The sequence below is a fragment of the Lycorma delicatula genome, chromosome 4 (assembly GCF_047948215.1).
Source record: "Lycorma delicatula isolate Av1 chromosome 4, ASM4794821v1, whole genome shotgun sequence".
Taxonomy (NCBI): Eukaryota; Metazoa; Arthropoda; class Insecta; order Hemiptera; family Fulgoridae; genus Lycorma; species Lycorma delicatula.
The window spans coordinates 121,637,015-121,661,182 of record NC_134458.1 but is presented as its reverse complement, the minus strand read 5'-3'; the positions used below and the strand labels follow the sequence as shown (position 1 = coordinate 121,661,182).

The window sequence follows — 24,168 nt, the reverse complement described above, 5'->3', positions numbered from 1 at the left end:
ATGACAGATGGTAGTTCGTGTAAATACCTGTTTCACGAGATGCACGTCGCGTTGATTTATGAGAATTTTGTACAAAGCTATCTCTAACCTGTTCTAAAGCAGCAAGAAATATGCAAGGAACCTGTTGATTTATCATATCGAATAGAACAACCGGTCTCCACAAAATTCTAGTGCCAAGCATAGATTGTAGGTCTGTTATGAATTGTAAGATCCTTACCGATCTGAGTACGAAAATTACTTTGAACCAAAACAAAACTTAAACAACGAGCATGCTCTGTACCATGAAAGCAGTTATTGGATATCTGAGCCGACCAGACATCCGTTAACACTTAGATGAAGTAATTTGAGTACTTTGGTTGAGTTTTGCTACAAAATAATTTTTCAACCGATTTTGTAAGATTCTGAATAAACATTTTATACGCCTTCAACATTGTAAAGTCCTTTTTGAATCACTTTGTACTTAATTATCACAACCGTATGGATGTAAGAGGCCTAACAAGAGATATAAATTACAGAATAAAATTAAATATTGTAAAAAATAGAACATATTTCATAACGAGCTTAATAATAAAACAATGAGTGAAGTAATTTCCTCTTCCTTTCTTCAATAATCCGAATGCAATGTTTCATGGACATCAGCATGCCAAGTTCATCGAATTGTAAGAAACATTCAGCACTATAACTGCAACTTGCAGTAGTTATGCAAAGTGGATATCATCACTACTTTTAGAGAAAGCAACTTTGAATCTTATCTTATATCTCAGAAGTGTTTTTTTATACTATATTCATAAGAAATACTAGAACTGAGTTGTCAAACAAAAACTTTATGTACTCTTTTAGTAAAGCTTTGTAATACATATTTTCCTTCTAATTATTACATAAGGAAGTATTTTATTCAATAATGGTAAATAAATATTAAAAATAAGAAAAAAATTGTATTTAATCGTAGAGATCTCAGGGACAAGAAAGATTTTTTTTCCTGGAATGGCTGATCCCAATTAAATGATATGAAAATAGAAAACATAAGTTTTTTGCAACTATATTCACGTGTAAATTGCCGCAGTTCTAATGGTTTTAAGCATTCTGATGTAAGACACATGTTACTACCAAATACAATAGTCACTTTAAATAACTTCCAACAATCCCCCCTCTTTACAAGTGTGGGTAAATAATAAGTAGTATTGAGCCTTTTGCACACGATATAGCGTTAGAGTTTTCGGGCCAAAATCGAGGAAGACCGGCATGTAAACAGTCATGACATCGGCAATGACCTAAAAATCTATCACCACACAGCGTTAAACCGTTTTGAGAAAGCTGGCTACAAAAAGAAGTTCGATGTTTGGCTGCCGCATGATCTGATTCAGAAAACTTTATTCCATCGAATTTCTTTCTGCTAATCTCTACTGAAACGTAATAAATTCGAACTGTTTCTGAAGCGGTTGATCGAGATAGATGTAAAGTGGATAATCTACGACAACAATGTGAAAAAAAAGATCGTGGTCTAAGCGAGAAGAAGCTCCACGATCTGTGGCAAAGCCCACACTGACGCCCAGGAAGCGTTTGGTAAGATTGGAAGGGGATCGTGCATCACCAGCTGCTGCCGCCATGCAGAACGATAAACTCAGGCCTGTACTGTCGACGATTAGCGCGATTGCACCTAGCAATTTAAAAGAAACGGCCTGAACTGGTCAACAGAAAGGGTGTCTTATACCGCGTTTGCCACAACGAATACGTATTTAACGACCCGTCAGAAATTGACTGGGAGGTTTTAATGCACCCATCGTGTAGCCCAAACTTGGCACCGTCAGACTATTGTTTGTTTCGGTCTCTGCAGAATTTCCGGAATGGTAAGTTAGTTTCAAAAGAAGCCTGTGAAAGCCACGTCTCACAATTTTTTAACCGAAAGTACAGTAGTTCTACAGCGAAGGAATTACGGTGTTGCCGGGAAAATTGCAGAAAGTAATCGAAAAAAATGGTGCGTATGTGGCCTCCCTAATGTTATTTTCCAATAACCATTAATGTGTTTTCAATTTTGACCTCCAAAGGCTCAATATCTTTTAGACAATCTAATTTATTTTCCTATACTCGTACTAGAAAAATTGAGAAGTAGATTAATTTCCCATTAATTTATTCGTTAAGTGTAATATTTTCTTTCACATCACGTTTATACCGAAATACAGATATTTACCTTTAATAGTACTTTTACATATAATCATTAAGATTGGGATAGATATTGTAAATCCACAAATTAATAGTTTCCTTAAGTCATATTTCACAAAAGTATATTCATTTGAATATTTATCTCGTTGGCAGCCAAGTAGTTTTTTAAATTTTTAAATTTAAATGGTTGCGAAGCATTAACCGATTGATCTTTTATGTTTAATTTTTATATTTGCAGTTAACTTACTTTATACTAATAACCAGTTTCCGTATAAAGTAAGTTAACTGCAAATATATAAAGAAAGAAATAATAATTACCAGTTTTCGCCGGCTTCCGTTGCGCGAGTGGTGGCGTCTCAGCCTTTCATCCGGAGGTCCCGGGTTCGAATCCCGGTCAAGCATGACATTTTCACAAGCGTTACAAATTATCCATCTCATCCTCTGAAGCAATACCTAACGGTGGACCCGGAAGTTAGAAAAAGAAAAAAAAATCAGTTTTCACAAGATTTTACGAGTTTTCATGCACATTATATTTTTTACAATTGTTTTCCCTACCTTTAATTTTTGTATAATTTTGGTAATTTTTCCCATATTTATGGAATACATTATTATCAAACATCCTAGCTTGACGGTTGTAGAAGTCTCTACTTTTTTTAATTTAGAAGGTTCTGGGTTTGAATCCTGGTTAGATATGAAATTTTCACACGTTAAAGATTTCCGTTCCAAATTCCATTTTAAGTAGATTAAGCGTTTATTTAACTTAAAAGCCTACCAAATTAAAAAAAATAACCATGGACATAAAAGAAAACAAAAAAAGCATGCAGAAAGAAAATCATATTCTCTTTATCATTTTAATTTTGTCTGGCTTTTATTTGTGAAGTTCTAAAAACATTATTCTCATATCTATCTTTATTCACGTCCATAAAATTATTCCGGCTTAATTGAATTTTTTTAAACTGTAAATAGTGCACAAAATAATAATAAGTAATTTTTTCATACTTATGGCCTTGGTAAGAAATTTAATTTTTTTTTCTGTCAGGATGGTGAAATGAAAATAAAAGGAAATGTAAAGAAGTTATTATAATAATAGTAATAAGGATTATAGCAATAAGCTGTTTATTATTTTTTATTTTATGCGGGTTTTAAAATTGTGTGACTGGTAAAAACAGTTCGTTAGCATAACGTTTATTTTGTACGAAGGACAACCACTTTCCATTTTCATTACGGTATTATTTTTGTTTATTTTGTTAATGGATTACGTTTTCAAATGTTTTGTATTATTTATAATATTAATTAGTTAAAACAAGTTTTATTTTTATTGTAGATAAATGTTTATTATTATGAAACATGTCTCTTCAATTTTTTTATTGATGCGGAATAAATTATTTAGAATTATATTATTGTATAACATAATAAACGAAGATCGTTCAATAATTAAAGAGACAAATGACAACAGGGGAAAGCTATTTAATATAATAAACTGAAACTTTAAATCTTACATATTTATAATCTTTCAAGTCGGGACCCATAATATAGAAATTATTAGCTGTTCACAAAGAATTTCCATTATTATAACATCTTTGTTTAAAAATGTCTATTTGAAACTCTTACATGGAAAAATAGCGTGTTTGATAAGATTTATAAGGGCGTTTCATAATGTTCTTAGGGGTTACAAAAATTCAATACAAAAAAAGTATTTCAATTACCTAAATGAAAGTTGTACGAGGTGATCCAGGGATTCAAACAGTTTTTTTTTAAATCTATAAATGTTCAATATGTGCTCTTCTGATTACACGGCACACATCAACACGAAATTCTAGCTCTTGTCAAACTCGTTCTAACATGTCATTTTCGATAGAGTTGATTGCATTGATTATGCTATCCTTTAGCTCAGCGATATCGTGCGGCATCGGTGGGAGAAACACCTTATCTTTCACGTAACCCCAGAGAAAGAAATCACATGGCGTGAGGTCTGGTGATCTTGGTGGCCACAACATAATGTGTTGGTCTTCTTCAGAAGCACGTCCTATCCAGCGCCGAGGTAATGTTGTGTTAAGGTACTGTCGAACCTCGTTATGAAAACGGGCAGGACAACCATCTTGCTGGAAAATGAAGTCGTTGAGTAGCTGAAGCGTAAGCCATAATTGTAACCCACCGGGTTGGTCTAGTGGTTAACGTGTCTTCCCAAATCAGCTGATTTGGAAGTCGAGAGTTACAGCGTTCAAGTCCTAGTAAAGCCAGTTATTTTTACACGGATTTGAATACTAAATCGTGGATACCGGTGTTCTTTGGTGGTTGGGTTTCAATTAACCACACATCTCAGGAATGGTCGAACTGAGAATGTACAAGACTACACTTCATTTACACTCATACATATCATCCTCATTCATCCTCTGAAGAATTATCTAAACGGTAGTTACCGGAGGCTAAACAGGAAAAAGAAAGAAAGCCATAATTGTAACATATCCAGTTATATTATGCCGGTTACTGTCGTTTCCATAAAAAGAACGGCCCATACACTACCTCACGAGAGATCGCACAAAAAACGTTTACTTTCGGAGAATCCCGAATGTGTTCCACATAAGCGTGTGGGTTTCCAGTTCCCCAAATTCGCCCGTTATGACGGTTTACTTTGCCTCTAATATGGAAAATAGCTTCATCGCTGAAAATTATCTTGTTTAGAAAACCTTCATCTTTTCCTGTAACTGTAAACAAAAATCGAGCCTACGTATTTTATCTCAATCAGAAAGACGCTGGATTAATTGAAGATGGTGCGGTTTGAATAATAAACGTTTATGGAGAACTCTCCACACTGTCGTTTTCGGAATTCCTAATTCTCTGCCTGCAGCCGCACTCGATTTTGACGGGCTGCGAATGAAACTTGCACGCACACGTTCGACATTGACTTCTGAGGTTGATGGATGACCAGTTGATTTTCGCTTGCACAAGCAACCGGTTTCACTGAATTGTTTATACCATGCACGAATTGAATTGTCACTTGGTGGCTCCTTATGAAATTTCAACCGAAACGCACGTTGCACAGAAATTACAGACTTTGACAAGTGAAATTCTTACACACACACAACGACTTCTCGCTTTCCGTGGCAGCCATTTTCTCTACTGTCGACGCCTAGCGAGCAAATGGTTTACTAACTGCGTAGTATATGAGGAAAACAACTATTTGAAGTACTCTTTCGTACAGTACTTGTTTTATTCTTATGAGTGAAATAGTTTTTTGTTAATGAATTTTCGAAACTCCGAAGAACATTATGAAACGCTCTGTATTTTCTGAAGGTATAAAACGGACCGAAATTTACTCGCGTATGTTAAAATAGTATGGCAAAAAGTGTATTAACCGTGAAAAGTTTTATAAATGGATTGAAATTTTATTTAAATCAGCCCAACCAAGTGGCACACACTTTCATTGTAGAGGAAGACCAATTGAAGTTTTGATTGACGCTTTGCAAAATCATATAATGCGTCTCAATAAGTAGCGGTATTTTAAATGACTCACTATTTTTTAACTACAAAATTCAAAGCCGCCATAATTGATATTTGTCTTAGTGAGGCTTAGAGGTTATTATAAATGCCACGTTACATATTAAAGCAACGTTCATTTATTGTATAAACCCATTACAAAAATGGGGATTATTTGGCGGAAACAATGAAAAAATTACGTACTCATTTCGGTAACACAATGGTCCATCTCTGTTAACTGTTGATTAAAAAATTTGAGCATACGTATTCCTTCAAAGATTATACACCTTTTATGCGTCAACGTTCCGGTCCGTCTGCACAAAACATCGCTGTATTGAGCGAGAGTGACAATTAATCCTTAAACATCAATATGCCATCAAGCACAACAATTAAACATTTCACGGACTATGGAATAACTAGTTTTGACAAAAGACCTTCTCGTTCTAGTACACAAAATTAAATTAAGGCAACCTTACTAGAGACCATCAGCAACGAAGAGGAATTGGGTCGTTAATTGGGTGTTTGAGCATAAGAAATTGAATGATGTATTTCAACAGAAAATGATTTTTAATGACGAGACTCATTTCCACCTTGACGGATTCGTGGATAAACAAAATCGTCGAATCTGGGGCAGTGAAAACCAAAAATTAGTTCACACTTGTTCCATGAATCCACAAAAAGTGATTATATGGTGCGCAATTTGTTTGGGCTGGGACAGTGATTTGGCCCTACTTTTTCAAGAACGATGCTGGTGTTACTGTTACAGTGTATCCTGTTCGTTATTGTGCGATCCTCGAGAATCTCTTTTTTCGTCAAAATTGGAAGAAATGGACATTAAAAGAGTGGACATCTGCCCGGCGGAGCCATGGCGGCCTTATTTAGTTGAAATTTTATTCTAAATATAACTTATTACATTGTACTTTATATTACAATAAATATATTAAGTATTGTTGAAAAAAAAGTGAGTTGTTTCTTAATTAAAATGCAGGTTCTTATTGAGACATCCTTTATTAATGATTTTATTCGCAAGGAAAAACACGTAAAGCTTGGGGAAACCGCAGAAATTTGTAGTGCAAATATCAGTAATGTCCATTAAATTATCAGTAATGTCCATTAAATTATCCATGATAAGCTGAATTATCGCAAAACGTATTTCAAGATGGATTCCTAGACAGTCTACTCAAAAATTATAAACATAGGAATTCACATCTGTACGGAACTTAAACGACAGTTTTTAGCGGAAGGTAATGGTTTTTACTACATAATAACTTGAAATGAAACTAGGGTTCATCATTTTTAGTCGGAATCAAAATGTTTCTCGGAATCATATTTGATTCTATTGGAAGTAAAATTATTATTTTTTAAGTTTTAAGGGCATCGACTGCCACTTAAAAACACTTCAAAAAACTTGTTAAAAACACAAACTATTTCCAACGAATTGTTGTCAAAACTTACAGGTGCTGCAATGTTACACAAATATTAAAAACTTTTTGCAATATATTTTACAATTTTTTTTACTTAGTCTCATTCTTTAATATTATTGCCTAGGTTTACCCTTAGTCCATCCTTTTTTGCTTCGTTTTGCCATCTTCCTGAACTTATTATCTTTCTTCCTGAACTTATAACTGTACTCGATATCAAATTCGAAAGATTCTGATAACTCGGAGATGGGTCATCCGCAGTAAATTACGGAGGATGGCAGAGATGGTGCGGTCAGTAGTGCATCGAAGTCGTGACTTGACTCCCCGTTAAAGCTTGTAGGGCGGGTGAACTCCTCACAATCACACTTAAAAGCCCTCCTTTAAGTGTGAAAGGCCTCACACTTCCGTTAAGTCCAAAATGGAGCCCTTTTTGTTTTTCCTAAAACTTCCTTTTTAATATCTTTATCTTCTCAGTTCCCTGAATGGGGATTTTTTCAATTTCTATTTTGACTTCAGAGTTTTCTCCGTTCATTGTCCTTCGCGTTGGAACTGGTCAAAGGTTCATTATTCCTCAAAGGAGACGAACTCTTTTTTAATAGCTGCTGTTTTCTTCTCCAGTTTTGGGCTTTCGTCTCTGGTTGAACGATTTCAAGTTGTTGTTCACAGTAGGTTCAACCATACTTGCTAATTCCGGTGCTCACCTCCGCAATTACATCACTTATTATTACTTATTTACCTTAAAACTAATCAATCAGTTTTAAGATTCTGAACTGTAGTAGATTATATACCTCCAATTGGAATCTGTCTCTAGGAATTATAGTACAGCGAATATTTCAACTTGCCTCACAATTCCGGAGAGACAGTCAAGATTATTCATTTAAGAACTTTATACGAGTGTTATATCTCGTACCTAATCCATTTTTGATGATGTATTTTTCATATTTGAATGAAAATAAATATTCTTGAAATTTAATCGAAGTATTTCTAATTTAAAATTTTTTACACTCCACAATTTTTTTCAGGAAACTTTATATTATATTTAATTCACGTACTATTTATACTTTAAATACTACATTATAAACTTTGACACAATCACACCTATGTTATAGCATTGGATGCTAGGGTAGAGCGTATTGTTTGTCCTACTTTTAAAAGACAAGAGCATCTAATTCAAGTTATGTTTCAATTCGCGCAATTTCTATTCAGATAAGTCGTTTGTGCAAAAAGGGATTCTGTTCTTACGTAGACTGTATATCTTTACGTTTCTTTCTGATTTCTTTGGGCATAATTACAAGATGTTTCATAGTAATCTTTTTTTTATAATAGTTTCCCTGCACAGATAAAAAATTCTAATAATTTTGATTTAGAAATGAATTGATAAGGTGACTTTTTCAGTAATTTTATGAAGTTACTACATGATACTTTTTTGGTTAATTTTATAATATTGGTAAGAATAATAATAACTTTTAATTTTGGGGTATTAAATGGGAGAAATATTATTTATAATTAGTGACAAGAAATAGAAATTTTATTTATTAATTAGCTATCTAATATATTTTACTATATTTATCAAGCAAAGATATTATTCTCGTATTTAATTTTCTGATATCTTTTCTTTTTTAAGTTAAACGTCATTGTTTTTAATGATAAGTGTAATCTGTCTTGTTCTTTGAATTACCTAATTACTTTCTATTATTTTTTTTATTACAGGTATACTCACATATATATATATGAGTATAAAAGTTGCAATTTAATTACTGTATATTGTATGCTGTTTATTTTATCTTATATAATTGTTTTTATTTTATTTTAGTAAATGTAATTAATTTGAATAGTGATAATTTGTTCTACTGCTATTTGTATTCTTATTACTTCTACTTTTCCGGTGAATATATAGCTAATTTATTAGCTATAAGGGGAAAGTATGGTGATCATATCAAAAATGGAGTATTTGGGGTATGGAGATTTTTTGCAAAATTTATGTTTTGGGGTCCAACTAGACCAAAAAACATGTTTGTGTTGTGTACGTATGTGTGTCGCCCTGCTTTTGGCGTTATATCTCAGGATTGACCAAATCTACTTTCTTAAAATTTGGCTCAAATATCTCTGTATATGCAGCATTGATTATTTTAATTTTTTTTTTCAAAGTTCGTTAAGGGGGTGAAGGGACTGATTTCAAACTTTAATTTTCTTCAGAGGCATTTTAGAGAAAATTTTATTAAAGCAAATTTGTTACCTACAATTCAAATATAAATAACCTCAAAAAATTTCTTCAAAAAATCAACCCTCCACCTCTTAAAATTGAGATATGTTTTTTGTTCATTTGCTCTATCTCCATTCGTTTTAAATATTTTTTAAACATTTTTTGAAAGTTCATATATAGAGCTATCAAGAAATGTCTACAGCTTTTTTTAATTATAGACCCTTGATCTAAAATGCAGAAGATTTTATTTTAAATTTTAGTTTTTCTTATTTTAGCTTTATTGAAGGTTAAAAGGGTGTTAGATTTAGATAAAACTTAAGAAAATTTGTTAAGGTTAACCTGTACATGAATATTTTTTTAAATTTATTCCCTCCTCTAATATATATATGTTTTTTTTTTGTTTTTTGTTTTTTGGCTCTAACTCTTTAATTTTTATTATTAACAGCCGGGAAATGCAATACTAAGCCGGATTCTTTAGCATCTTTTAATTGGTTGCTTTTGTACTCATGTTTAAACTGTAACTGATGACGGTAATAAAAATATTAAATCGAAGAGTGGTTAACAACGCGAACAGTTTATTTATTTTACGAGTGGGATTTCTTGTACGGTTTTTGCGAGGTTTGGTTGTTCTTACTCATCGACCTTTTCTTATCTTTAATTCCTTATTCCCCATTTTCAATCCTTAGCGTATTGCTTAACTATGTACTGAGGATGCCGGAACTTGTTAGCCTTAGTGCGATTTAATTGTAGCCGCAAGAGATTGCCTAATACACGGACCCGGGAAATTTTGTTTATAATAATAACTTTCATAGTTGAAGAGCATATCGGTAAACCCGAGCCACGCAGAACTTCTTAAAGTAATTACAGTAGAATGAAAGAGATTTCCCTTAAATGCGGTCAGTCTATGGTTAGTTAATTGTCGATTACCATTAAACATGGTTAGTGATATTTTAAGGTTGAGATCTTAAGATCAAACGCTTCAATCAGTTTGATCCCAAGTAATACAGATAAAAATACATTAATGTTTAAAAATTTAAATCCTTTTCAAGATAAATAAATGAGTTAATTCAATTAATATTAACTATTGAATATTAGTCAAGGTTAACTTTTAAGTAATCAAAGGTTTTGTTTTAGTTATTCTAAATACCACGAACACATCAGTATTTGTCATAGCCTGTTATATAGTGTATTAGGATGTAAATATTAAAACATTTATTTACTGTTACAAAGTTTTAAAAACGCCAAAAATGAGTGTTTTCTTGCTAAATAATTTCAAGTACATTTAAACGTAAGCTGATTTATCTGGAGTTTTTTTAAGTAAATTAGAGGACTAAATTTTTTTAAATTGCGGATAAAATATGTTAATAGTGCATCGAACAACTGATTAAAGAAACTGCGAAAAATTCAAAAGAATATAGGTTAGAGGATAATCAAAAGTTTGCTATTAATAAATTTAAATAAAGTCCTGTTACATGATGCTGTAAGGGAGGAATTGGCTCGGGCTTCCAACACGTTTGTCATGATAGATGATTGAAGGGGTCTAGAGACTTGAGTCTCCCGCTACGAAAAAATTTAACAATATGTTTTGAATGTTTAATTCGTTTAGTAAAGAAAATTTCTTATTTTATCTGATAGAACAAAAGGAATTGCTTTACGAGAGATGAAACACTGATAGTAAGAAAAACAGAATGTAAAAAAAATAAAGGCCTTGAAAATGTGGTGTTACAGAGGGATATTAAGAACTAAGTGGGTTGATTAAATTCGAACTGACGAGATCTAAGTCGAATAGAAGAGGAGAGAAATTTGTGGTAAAAATCTTGTAAAAAAACTAGGTTGGTATGCCGTATATTATGACATCGAGATATAATTGATCTGATGATAAAAGGATGCGAAAGGATAAATACTGTAGAGGAAGGCAAAGATGTGAAACAGATGTATTAAAAAATATGTCGAGGTCAAGTTAGCTCAGAACAGAAAGGAATGGAGAATAGCATCAAACTAGTCAACTGACTGACTGATGAAAAGATAATCGTTACAGACTAATAAACCTACACATTTCAAAACGTTAGTGGAAGTTATGGTACAGTAATAGGTTTATAGAATAGGTTCCAAATCTACTGGTTAATCTGAAACAAATTCTAGATCTATATATTCTCAGAGAGATCCGTTGGAAATTGCAAAAAAAAAATCTAAAGTAGGTAGCCTTGTAACCAAATGGGATTCTCATACTTAAATGTATTTTAATTCAAATTAAGATTCTTAGAAGAACCAGGTTTAACGTATTACCATGACGTTGGTTTTTATATAAGTGTTGCTTTATTCTAAGATCCGATTATCGAAGGTTTTGTAATTTTGAATTCCATTAAACACATTTAAAAATATTCGATAAGTTTTCCCTGTAAATTTACGTAATATTACGATGAATTATTTATTAATTCCTTACTTTGTGCCTGTCTTATACCCAGTTTTTATTTCACTTGAGTAATTAACATTATTTCAATATAAATGCAACTTTTTTTATTACCAATGATAAGAGACTGCTAAATATGTTACTATTTGGTTTATTACGATTGAAGACGGTGGTAAAAAACTGGTGAAAATACCATATTGTTATTTGTGAACGGTTGCTTAGAAAACGTTTTGAAAGCTAAATCATAGATAAAAAAAACTATTGCCCAGTTATTCGCAAAAAGAATAGCTTTTCGTTTCCGACGCCCTCACTATTTCTTAGTCAAAAATGCACTGAGTTTTCAGAGTACAACGCTCTAAATAAGTTTGTTTAACCAGTAGACTCTACACACAAGCATCAATTTTCAACTCGCTCATCATTGTGACTCGCTGCATAAGCGCGTATGAAAAATAAACCATGACACAATCAGCATAACATCAAATTGAGGTTATTTTGTCTGTTGTCGACATTAAATTGAGCGTAACTCAAGAACGACTCAACCAATCTTTATATGCACAACTTCAGATACACTACTACAGCTCTAAATTTCAATTAAATTGATCTAGTACTTTTGGAGATTTTAGAGCCACAAAATCTTATACATGAGTGCTTTTTTTTTTTCTTCTCAAAACGTATAGAAATTTCAATTTCACCTCCCAGTCCCACCGTGTGACCGAAAGTAATACCGTACGTTTCTTCGAAAAGTCTATGGAAAATTAGGAATTTTCATATGATTGTAAGATTTACTAAGACATATGATAGGATTTTTTCTCTAATTTTTTTTTTTCGAAATAATACTTCTTTTCTAATTTATCCTTGAAATTGCATTTTTAGTTAATGTGAAATGAATTAAATATGTTACGGAAATCATGTGAATAAAATGTTAGCGATGATGAAATTCGGCACATAAAAAGAAATACTTTTAAAAAAATGAACGTAATTATTTATCTTAACATGAAAAGTAATGTCGTTGAATAATTAACGAATAACAACTGTTGAATAGTTAAAGAATTTTGCCCATTTTCTCAAGAGAAGAGACGCAAAATTCATTAATTAAATACATTGTAAACGAACACGCTTTCAAAATTTTGTGGATGTTGTTGTATTTCATTGGACCTTTCGTAGCTAATTATGGAGCTACTTCTCAGTGTATCCAATGCTGTTAATCGTGCCTGTTATAAACTATATAAAAATTAGAAAATCCCATTTAGTATGTCGTTTAATTACATCTAAGTTGTCTTTATTCGTATAATTTATTGTGGCAAATTTAATATGTCTTGGTAGAATTAAAAATATTGTTGAGACTTGATTTTTTACATATATGGTTCGTATAGAATTTTCATGTTGTGACTGTCTTTGTATGTGTGCTTCATACCTATGAAGTTATCTTAAAAGTTGATTCTGTAATTAGATGTGTGTGTATATATCCTTTCGAAATGTACGCTCATCCCAGTTTCAATCCGATAATGATGAAATTCTGCACACCAAATGTTTTTCCAAACAAGAGGAAAATTGTTATCCACATTTCACTTTGAAATAACTATCTACAACCCCAATTTCACTCGGTCAGTCTGGCCTCTAACCAACACCAAATTTTGCGATTAAATTTATAAAAATATGACAATAAAATAAAATAGTTTCTATGGAAATCGATAACTATCTATAACCCCAATTTCACTCGGTCAGTCTGGCCTCTAATCAACATCAAATTTTGCGATTAAATTTACAAAAATATAACAATAAAATAAAATAGTTTCTATGGAAATCGATGATTATTGAAAAAATTATTTTCGAATAGTAAGACTATTATAAGATAAATGCTGTGAAAATAATTATGTTGGAAAAAGGGCTTGGAATATTAATAATTTTGAAAATTTTCCACTGGAACTTTTGACTTCGTACCCTTCAAATCTTTCAAATTGCCATCGTAGAAATGAAAGAGTATTGGTCAGATAACTCCTGAAAGCCATCCGTGCGTCAGAAACCTATACAACGGGAGTTTGGTCTACAGCAGGAGCGTGTCCTTTACCTTTAAAAGGTCCAGAACATTTTCCAAAATTTCTTCACTTATCGATAAATGAAGAAATTTTGGAGTTTTTTAAAATATTTATCGGTTTGGTTTCTGAAACATGTAAATCTTTTATTTGGAGAATACTACTCCAAAATGTATCTTTTTATAAGCTAGAGTGCTTTAAGCAAATGTGCGAAGCCTACTGGCGGCTTCGCACATTTGCTTACTTGGTAGGACCTAGTAAAAATATAAACAGACATTCGAAAAAATCCTACAACATTGATAACTTTTTCAGGACGATTTTATTTATCGCTTCTGTGAGAAAAGTATGTCTTTACAAAAATAGAATAAAGAATGATCTTAAAATATGTAAAAAAAAAGTAAAATAATAAAGGAGTAAAATAATTTAATTTAATTATATATAAATAATAGTTTCTTTATTAATTCAAAAAGATTACTTTATTATCCGTTGTAGTTAACGTTATAAAATATTTAATGAAATAGCAAAACGGTCTAGTCTGGTTGTCTCCTGAGAGAAGGTCTCCAAACAATAAAGACGATAGGTGGCATTGACTGCTTACATAGTCAGTCAGGTAATATAGTTTATGGTGGGGATATGACTCAGGAGAGTTTAAAGAAAAGGTTGGTCGGAGGAGGCGTTTGAACTAAAAGTGGTGTTACGGTGGAGGGAGAGAGAGAAAGAATGATGAGCTTATAGAAAGAGAGAATATGTTTCAAGAGAGTCTGGCACCAAGTGAGAAAAAGCGTTAGGTAGGGCAACAACATCAGTTTAGTCCGTTGTGTTCACGTCGTGTAGTGTGCTACGATCGCACCAACTGTTCGGCTGATTTGTCAGTTGTTACCATTCGTATTTTACCGGTATCACCTTCGTCGTTCTCCTTCTATCTCTCTCATTCGTTTATTTTATTCCCCCTTTTTTCATGAATTTGTTTATTTGTGTTTACTAATGTACGTAGTGAAATTATTAGTACTGTATTTCTAAAATTTGTTATGATTAAATTATTTTTGTTTGAAATATTAATCGATTAACTTCAGTTATTTTATTTGATTAATTGTTGAGGTAAGTTTTTTATCATTTATTTTAATTTTAATAAAATTATTTTGTTTTATAATTCTATGATTTTTTAATTACTTGTTTATTAAAAAATATTAAGATATCAATTTCAGGTTATGTTTCATAGCTAAAGTAATATTCTGAATAGTTTTCAGTAGAATCTTCCTTCCAAAATTAACCAATCCAGATTATTATTTTTTTTTCTATTTTAAATATAATGATAAACAAGAAAATTTTGATGTATTATAGAATATAATACAGTTTTTACTTTTATAATCACTTCAGAATATCTGTTCGATTAACTGTAAACAGTACAATGAAATTCACTTTTAGTTGATTTATTACAATGTTTTTTAAAAAAAAAACTCCAATTAGCCAACTATTAGTGAAGTTTATTGAAGATCATTGACTGTCAGGAACACGGTAATAATAATTCAAATCTAAAAATATAATATATAACAAAGTACTTACCTGAAAGTAAATTTTGGGATTGGAGCATCCAAAAACATCTGTCGTCCCAGTTGATGCAATAAAATGATATTAACCTTTTCAGATCAGGAAGCCAGTAAACTGGCTCTGTGCGGTGACAGTTTTAAAACGCTGTTACAAAAACATTTTATATGGGATCTAAGTCGGTTATATTTTTTTATATTCACAAAGAAATCAGTTTTATTATACAATTTGAACTATAGTTATACGAATTAAAATGTTTTATTTGGACAAGAAAGAAAATGACCATTTTTTTCTCAGAAATGTGCTTGTGTGTGTGTGTGTGACTGGTGTATTATAATTGCTATGAGGGTTACGGATTTATTTATTATTTACAAAACTAGCTTATTATATCAGCAACATAACGATGTATTGAAACACATAATAAGTTATGTTATACGGCACACACAAAAAAAAAAGGAATTTGTGGTCATAAATGTGTCACTTTTATTTGAGGCCTAATAAATCTTTTCTGACAAAAGATATCGGCATCAATGAAACACATACCGATTCGTAATGAATAACAGTATACAGTAAAAATAGTTTTTTGTCAATCCGAATAGCCTTTTAAGTGGAGGGGATTTTTATAAAACGTAGTTTTTACTGAATCTCTTTCTTTATACTAACATATGTTACTTTATTGTGTGAGTGAGTACGAGTGAACTGCAGTAAGTAACTTACTATTGCAAACCGGCGTTCCGTTGGTAATATATTATTTCATTATTTTTTTCAAAATTACATCGGTTTTTTTTTATTCAGTGCGATTTTTTTCACATATTGGGCGTTTTTTTAAATTTGTGATTTTTTTTTATTTGCCGTAATTTTTTTTTTATCGAGACAATGAATGACGAACAGATTAGGTTTGCTCTTGACGAAGAACTTTCAGATTATGACGAAAATGACAGTGACGACCTTGAGGGCTTGGATGACATCAAAAATACTGAAATTAGGAGTAACGATTTTTCGGAACCGCATCTCCTGAATTTTAGTAGCGACGATGATGATCCAGGTCATTCGATTAGTGATACTGACACGGAACAGAAAATAAATGTAGCCGGTTCAGTTCTACATCCACATGCTGAAGGAAACGGTAATATATTTCATGAAATCCATTATCGTTCTCCAGTGCAGTTGGATGTTGAAATGCAACCAGCTGTTGAATTTCCTCTCCAAGATGAGGAACTTGACACGGCGGAGTTACAAGAAAATCCAACTGACCGGGCCCAAAATGACGAAACAGTTACAGATGACGAAGGTTACGAGTTGGAAGGTCGTCTGCCGGTTCTTGGAAATCCCTGGTTAGTTTGTACTGATAGGTGTAAATATGACACACTAAACAGTTTGCCTTTTACGGCTCCGGAACCAGGTGCATTTGTAAAGAATCCCGACCTTTTGGCTAAATCCGCTCCTCATAAGAGAGGTCGGCCTAAGAAGCGTCGTAGGAATTTACACAATGTGCCTGAATATATTCCTGATCCCCGTATTCATGGGCAGACGCCGTTTGCCGTATCTATGTTGTTTTTTGGGGCTATCCTTGAAAAAGTAACATCACAAACTAATTTGTATTTTCAAAGCCGTAGACCTGATAGGCCATTACCTAAGGACAGAATTCAAGGTGACGTTAGTCTTGCCCAGATGAAACGTTTCTTTGCAATCATCCTGGAAATGGGTCATACTGTAAGACACACTTTACAAGAATACTGGTCGACTGACGAGGTTTCCCATTTCGCTTGGTTTGGGAATACATTACCGAGAACTGTCTTTCTTCATATTTTGAAGTATTTACACTTCACTAACCAGGATCCACCGATAGAATCAGAAATGCAAACTGGTAACTATGACCGTCTCTGGAGAGTACGCGAAATATTTTAAATTGCTCGTCAGAAATCTCGTGAACTCTGTAATCCACGACAACAAATTGTAGTTGATGAGGTTTTATGCGCCTACAAGGGTAGAGTCTTGTTTCGGCAGTATATACCTAGTAAACGAAAGCGCTTTGGGATAAAGGTTTACAGACTTTTCGATAATTCTGGGTACACATTCGATATGAATGTATATCTCGGGAGACAACGAGAGGAACAAAATGTAAACGAAAAAATTACTGAACGTACAGTTATCGATCTAATTGCAGGTTATGAAAATTGTGGATATCATTTGTATATGGAAAATTTTTTTTCATCCCTGCAATTATATCGACGACTGAAAGATGTGGGAATTCTAGCTTGTGGAACAGCTCGATCCAATCGTGCTGGAATGCCAGCTGAATTCACACGAAACAGACGTAAACAATTAGGTTTGACCAGACACCGGTTAGCCTGTCGTACGACACTGGATGGAATATCTTGTATTCTATTCAATGACAAGCGAATGGTAACACTTCTGTCTTCTATTCATGGGCCTGCTGAAGAGGGTAAATACAGTGTAACAATTCACGGTACAGAAAATGTCGTGAGACCTGTAATGATTGTAGATTACAATAATTATATGGGGGCTGTTGATCAATCTTATCTTCTGTCTTCAAGCTATTACTTACATAGGCGCATGACAAAATGGACGAAAAAACTTTTTTTCCACATTTTTGACATGCTCTTTTTCCACATTTTTGATATGCTTCTTGTCAATGCTTATACGGCTTACAATAAATAATAAGTAATACGGCAATAAGATGGAGAAGAACCAATCCTTCTGATGGTTTCGAAATGAGGTTTTGAAAGGGCTTGTTTCATCATCTCCTACGAGATTTTCTGCACGAGGATCTTATGTAAGAAATCGTGAATTTTTACGTCTTGAAAGTTGTGAAGCAAGACATTTTCCTAAACGTGAGGGAACAAACAGTTTTAGACAATGCGTTGTGTGCTCGGCAAACGGCATTCGCGTAAGATCAGTCTGGAGGTGTGTGGCTTGTGAGGTACCACTCTGTTTAGATGGATGCTTTCTCGTGTATCACACACGCCAAAATATCACCAACTAGGGGTAAGAGCTTTTTATTTATAAATTTATTACTTCATTTTATTTGTTTAGGTTATTTATTATTTTTCATCTATTTCATTCTTTTGTTTTTTGGGGGAATCTCCCATATTGCGATTTATATGTTGGTGTAAAAACTAGTGCGCGCTCGTAATTTCTTATTTTATATATTATATATATATAATATATATTACGATTTTATATACATAGTAACATAAAAAATAACTGTTGTTTGTACCGAATAGCTTGTAATTACTGGGGTAATTATTATGCGTTTCATGAACTCTATTGCGCACCCCCCCCCCGTGGCGTGTAACAGCAATACTCTGTTGTAAAAAAAGTTTTTTTACGTAATAAATGCTCTAAGGAAGTCTTATAATTTTTAAAATAAATTTTACATTATATGTAACGCTAAGAAAAAATAAATAACTATAAAAATTTCTCGAAACTGATATGCTAATTAATCTGTAATTTATGACACGGGTTTTTCATCATATTTTGCCCAACTTTCAACCGATTTGCTTGAAAGTATTTTTTTTTTAATCAGCAAACTATGTTTCATAAACACAAATCAAAATAAAAAAAATTTCGCTAATAAAAAACGCGGTAGAAATGCGCAAAAAAAATTCTGCAATTAAATTATCGTAATTTTTGTACGGTTTCAATTTTTTTGTTGTTACAGGCATAAAAAATATCCAATCGTAAGGTTTTTTTTTTTGTCAGAATCTGTTAAATCTCGTTAATATACTGTAATTTTTTGAAAATTTTTTCACAAGAGGGTAGCATAAGACTATGAAGAGAGGCAATCAGATACCAACTATTTTTGCGGAGCGCTAAGAAGCGCGGAGCATTGTGATGGGAAAAGGTTTTAATCGCATAAGTTAATATTTTATAATCATTTTAAGCCTAATAAATTTGTTAGGAAATTACTATTACTATACATATTTATTTAACCAAACATATAAAAACTGATTAACATTTATGTATGCATAGTTAACATGCAAAAAGAAAATGTTTATGTACAGCTTATATCATCTATAACTAATAAAGCATTTATATTCAGAATATATTAGTAAGTAAATTTACAGGTATCTAAAATCCGAAAAAATTGAATTTTTCAATTAGTTAGATATTAGTTAATTGGTTTCATATATTTTTACATATTATTATGATCATTAAGAAATAATTTAAGGTGTAAGTTATTCATTAATATATTATAAATGTATTGACATGTTGCATCTTGTACTATAAATTACTTGTTTGTTTAAAATTATACAAAAATATTAAAGGAATTCGTTTTATCATGAAATATTTCAGTCTATTTAATCTGTTAATAAAAATATTTAATTATTATAATTATATAACTATATCTTATGAACCAAATACTATTTCATTATTATCAAAGATTTTAATATTCAGCATGAATATTTTCAATAACGATCTATTTACATTACTTTGATTATTCTATTTTCATTTCGACCATCCAAAAACAAAAATTAAAGTAACCCATAATAACCTTTAAATAAATGCATCTTGATCTAAAATGTATGTTCTTTTTTTTAATTTTTTCTCAAATCGAAATTGAGATTACAGTAACCTATATATTTAGTTCTTTGTTAAAGTCAAACAAAAAGAATTTTTAAATTCCATATACGTAATAAGTTTTAACCAAACGTATACGAATCAAAAGTATAAAATTAACAAGTTTTCCTTATTACCAAACTTATTAAGGATAATTAGGAGTGAAGTGGTTTCACGTTACTTTCTTTCCTAAATAGGAATATATTTAAAAAATAAAAAACCAAGTAATTATTTAAAAATGTATAAAGTATCTTAAAAAGAAATGAATATAAATAGTACGAAATGTGCGCGAGTTGAAAAAAAGATAAACAGTCAGAGTTCGCTTCGCTCGCCCTTCCCGTTTAGTCAGGGGTTCTACTCCCTTGTGTGTATTAAACTCATCTTGTGAGAATAATAATGATAAATAAAAATTATTCTTTTCAATTTATACAAAAATATCAATGTATTGTACTTTTTTTCAGAGCAACAACAGTTTAATCAGTACAGGACCCGAAACTTTGAGTGATCTGAAGATTACGGGTTCAATATAGTCGACCTACATTTTAAAAATATTAGTTTATATAATTGGTTACCCGTACTAAGTAATGGTAAAAATACAGGGTTATCATAAAAGAATGGTGCGGTTTTGAACATGGTTTAAATTAAAACAGAATTACTTACAGTTTATGTTTTTTATTTTTCAAATTTGTCGTCTCAAACATTTTTATACATAATTAATATATTTCTATATGCGCGCCCTTAGTCGCTCGACAAATGTCCAAACGATACTTAACTTCTCTCCAAACATTAGTTAACATTTCTTCGTTAATGGTTGTTATTGATTCATTAATCCTGTTTTTTAAGCGGTTTAGGTAGCGAATTTTTTGTGTATAAACAACGCTTTTGATGTACCCCCACAAGAAAAAATCGCAAGGTGTCAGGTCTAGACTCCTTGGAGGCCAAAGTATGGGTCCTTGCCGGCCTATCCATCGATCTCCAAATTTTTCGCTCAAAGCGTCCGTGACCAATGCATTGAAGTGCGGGGGAGCACCATCTTGTTGGAAATGAAATCGATGAATGTTTTCGAGTTCATCCAGCTGAGGAAAGCAATAATCGTTTAACATGTCAAGATACACGACTCCATTAATTGTTTTTTCAGCAAAGAAGAAAGGACCTATTACACGATTTTTCATCACACCACACCAAACATTAACTTTCGCGTTGTTTCTCAATAATTGCGTGTGGGTTTTCAGAGCCCCATATTCGTGAATTGTGTCTGTTAACACATCCATGCACGTGAAATGTAGCTTCATCTGTAAAAATTATATCATCTAAAAATGATTCGTTTTCACTTATTCTGTCCGACATTTCAACAGCGAAATTGTGACGTTTTACACCATCATCGGGTTTCAATTCCTGCAGTATCTCGATTTTATAAGCGCGTAATTTCAGTTTTTTATGTAAAACTTTGTGAACTGTTGATTTTGGAATACCTAATTCGACGCTTCGACGGGGGATGGACTTCCCAGGACTTCTAATTGCCGATTTTCTAATTAGTTCAACCGTTTCGTCTGGTACACTTGGTCTGCCGGTTGATTTCTGTTTCTTAAGCGATCCAGTTTCTTCGAATTGTTTGAACCAACGTGTTATGTTATTTTTGTGTGGTGGATCTCTTCCGAATTCACGTCGAATTAAAATTACAGATTTTAACTCAGCCATCAATAAAACACACTTTGCTTTGTCTTTATCCGAGAACATAGTAACTCACTAAACTCACCGCAACAACAATACAAGAACTGACGTTGTGGTTACAACTGCTGATAAACAAACTTTTGGGTTGGAGGCTTTCAGGGATACCAATATAACATCTAGAAATTTCCCTACAATCTTCCTATGAATTACTGAAAACGCACCATTCTTTTATGATAACCCTGTATATTTTGCCCGGTTCTTAGCGTTACCGACATACACCACTAGGAGGTGACCGTACATTACCTTGGGTTTCTCATTAAAAAAATAATTAATAACTTATTTTGTTTTCTAGTCAAGTAAACGGAGGTAGGTGCAGACAGTCCCGTCGCACGTACAGTTACAGTGGCTGTGTTGATTGAGCCGCGATGTCGTACACCGTCGCACCCCTTAAAAAATAGAAATTAGAAAAAAAACCGAAAATTATTTTTAGAAATTTACCTAAAGAGTATTTGCAAGCCCAAATCTAGTGAATATCTCGTTTAGTATATTTGGAAATTGGGAGAATTTGCAATCATTGTTTAAAGTATTTTTTTATCTTTCTTCACCCCATTCAAGGTCGAATTTCGAAAAAAATTTAGAAATTTTACAGGTACCAAAAAATGAAGATATCTTCATTCATGACCGAGAAATTAAAAAAGTAGCTAGTTTCATTGTTAACTCCATTTAACCCTTTAAACTCGGAATTTCAATAAATACTTCTTAGTGTGCACTTACACCGTAAGATAAACGTGTGTACAAGTTTCCATTAATTTATCTTCAGTAGGTTTTGCTGGGCGTTGATTAGGAATCACTTAACACTTGTTGTTTTATATATATGTATATATATTATGCCTATATCACGGCATTTATGATCTTAACGCTGTGATTAACTATCTTAATGAAAGCAACGTGTAGATGATACAGCCTATATCATTTACCTTGTGTTGGAACTGATACCATATGATGAAACTATTCCCTCTCTACTGTAGCGCAGTAGATATCTGCATTTATAAGTGTTTTTTTTTTATATTCAAAGCAACTTTTTTTTTTTAAATGATATCGTTAAGTAAATACTGGTAATTCACAAATAATGTTACAAATTTTGGGAGCATTTTCTACTGGTAAAAATAAAGAAGAAAGTTCATATAAATATAATTCGAAAACACTTTGTAGCAAGTGTCGGCTGGCGAAAGATTTCGTCCTGATTTCTGCGCCTTCAGTAAAATTAAACCAGACTGTAATTCTTGGAACACAAATTGAGGGATAAATTTAGTGATTTTATATGAAATCTGACCCGATAAATTGAAAAAAAAAAAAATAGATATCACAACTGTATTTTTATAATTGAGAAATCTGGGGTAAAAGACAGAATATTGGGGGTCGAAAAAGCACCATTTTATTTTTGGTATAAAATAAATTTGTTATTATCTAACTTTATGTGTTTATTATCTAAATACATAACATTTTTAAACCAAACTTGTGGAAAATTTGATTTTGAGTAAAATGGTATGAATAAGCCCACAGTAACTAAATACAGAATTAAGAATTTCTAAGTTTATTAAATACAAATCATATCAAAATGTGGCAGATTTTAAATAAGTATTAAACGAATCAAAATTTTCAATATTACAAATCAAAAAATGTATTTCTAATTACACGAAAATTGATAAAAATACAGTTCTGGGACTTATTTATTTATTTATTTTTTTCAATTTTTCAGGTCTGTAGTAGGTCTGTAAAAAACACTAAATTTACAATTTAATTTGAATTTCAGGAATTACAGTTTGGCATAATTTTACCAAAGGCGCAGAAATCAGGGTGAAATCTTTCGACAGCTGACACTTGCTAATGAAGTGTTTCCGAGCCTTTGTTTTTATAAACATTCTTCTTTGTTTTCATTAGTAGAACTTGTCCTGAAAGTTTGTTTCATTCTTCGTGAATCATTCTGTATACGAATATTTAAATTCTATTATTAGAGTAGAGGGATTAAAATTAAATTTCGTTTACATTCGAAGCGTTTTTGTTGATTAGATTTATCATTAGCGAAATAATTAATAAAAAAAAAATTTCCATCAGATTGCATCAGATTTTTTTATCTGTTTTTATTTAGTTGAAACAATTCTATGAATTGATTTTTACTTCTTCTACGAAGTAAAGGAAGTATTGCGATCGCGAAAAATTTCGGTTTTCAGATTTCATTGGATATATCCATTTTGACCATCCCTGAATCCATTTTGACTAGTTCGGCGTGACGTCCGTACGTACAAATGAATCTCGCATAACTCAAAAACGATTAGCCGTAGGATATTGAAATTTTGGATGTAGGACTGTTGGTTGTAACATCTAGTTGTGTATCACCTCCCCATCTTATTGCAATAGACTGGAACAAAATTGTCCAAAAAAGACCAAATTCCAAAAAAATTGGATTTTGGACTTTTTCTTTACTGCAGTAATAAACACGCACCCATTGAGAGCTTTTCAACAATATGTCATAAGTGGTGCTTATTTTTATTGATTCCCGAGTTATAGCCAATAAAATTTTAATTAATGAAATATTTGGATCTTACAAGGAAAAGGCACATCGGTTCGAATCCGACTACATCTCCTTTTTTTTATTTAAATATA

At 32.1% G+C, this 24,168-nt stretch overlaps 1 protein-coding gene across 2 annotated transcripts in view; it reads left to right on the top strand.

Annotated features, from left to right (window-relative positions):
• Nucleotides 1-14,472: 14,472 nt before the first annotated feature.
• Myo61F (unconventional myosin 61F) overlaps nt 14,473-24,168 on the top strand; it is a 244,025-nt gene continuing 234,329 nt past the window's right edge. For both annotated transcript variants that reach the window (XM_075364090.1, XM_075364088.1), the window contains exon 1: nt 14,473-14,802. The gene's annotated coding sequence lies outside the window, so the exon portion shown is untranslated. The remainder of the gene's footprint in view (nt 14,803-24,168) is intronic.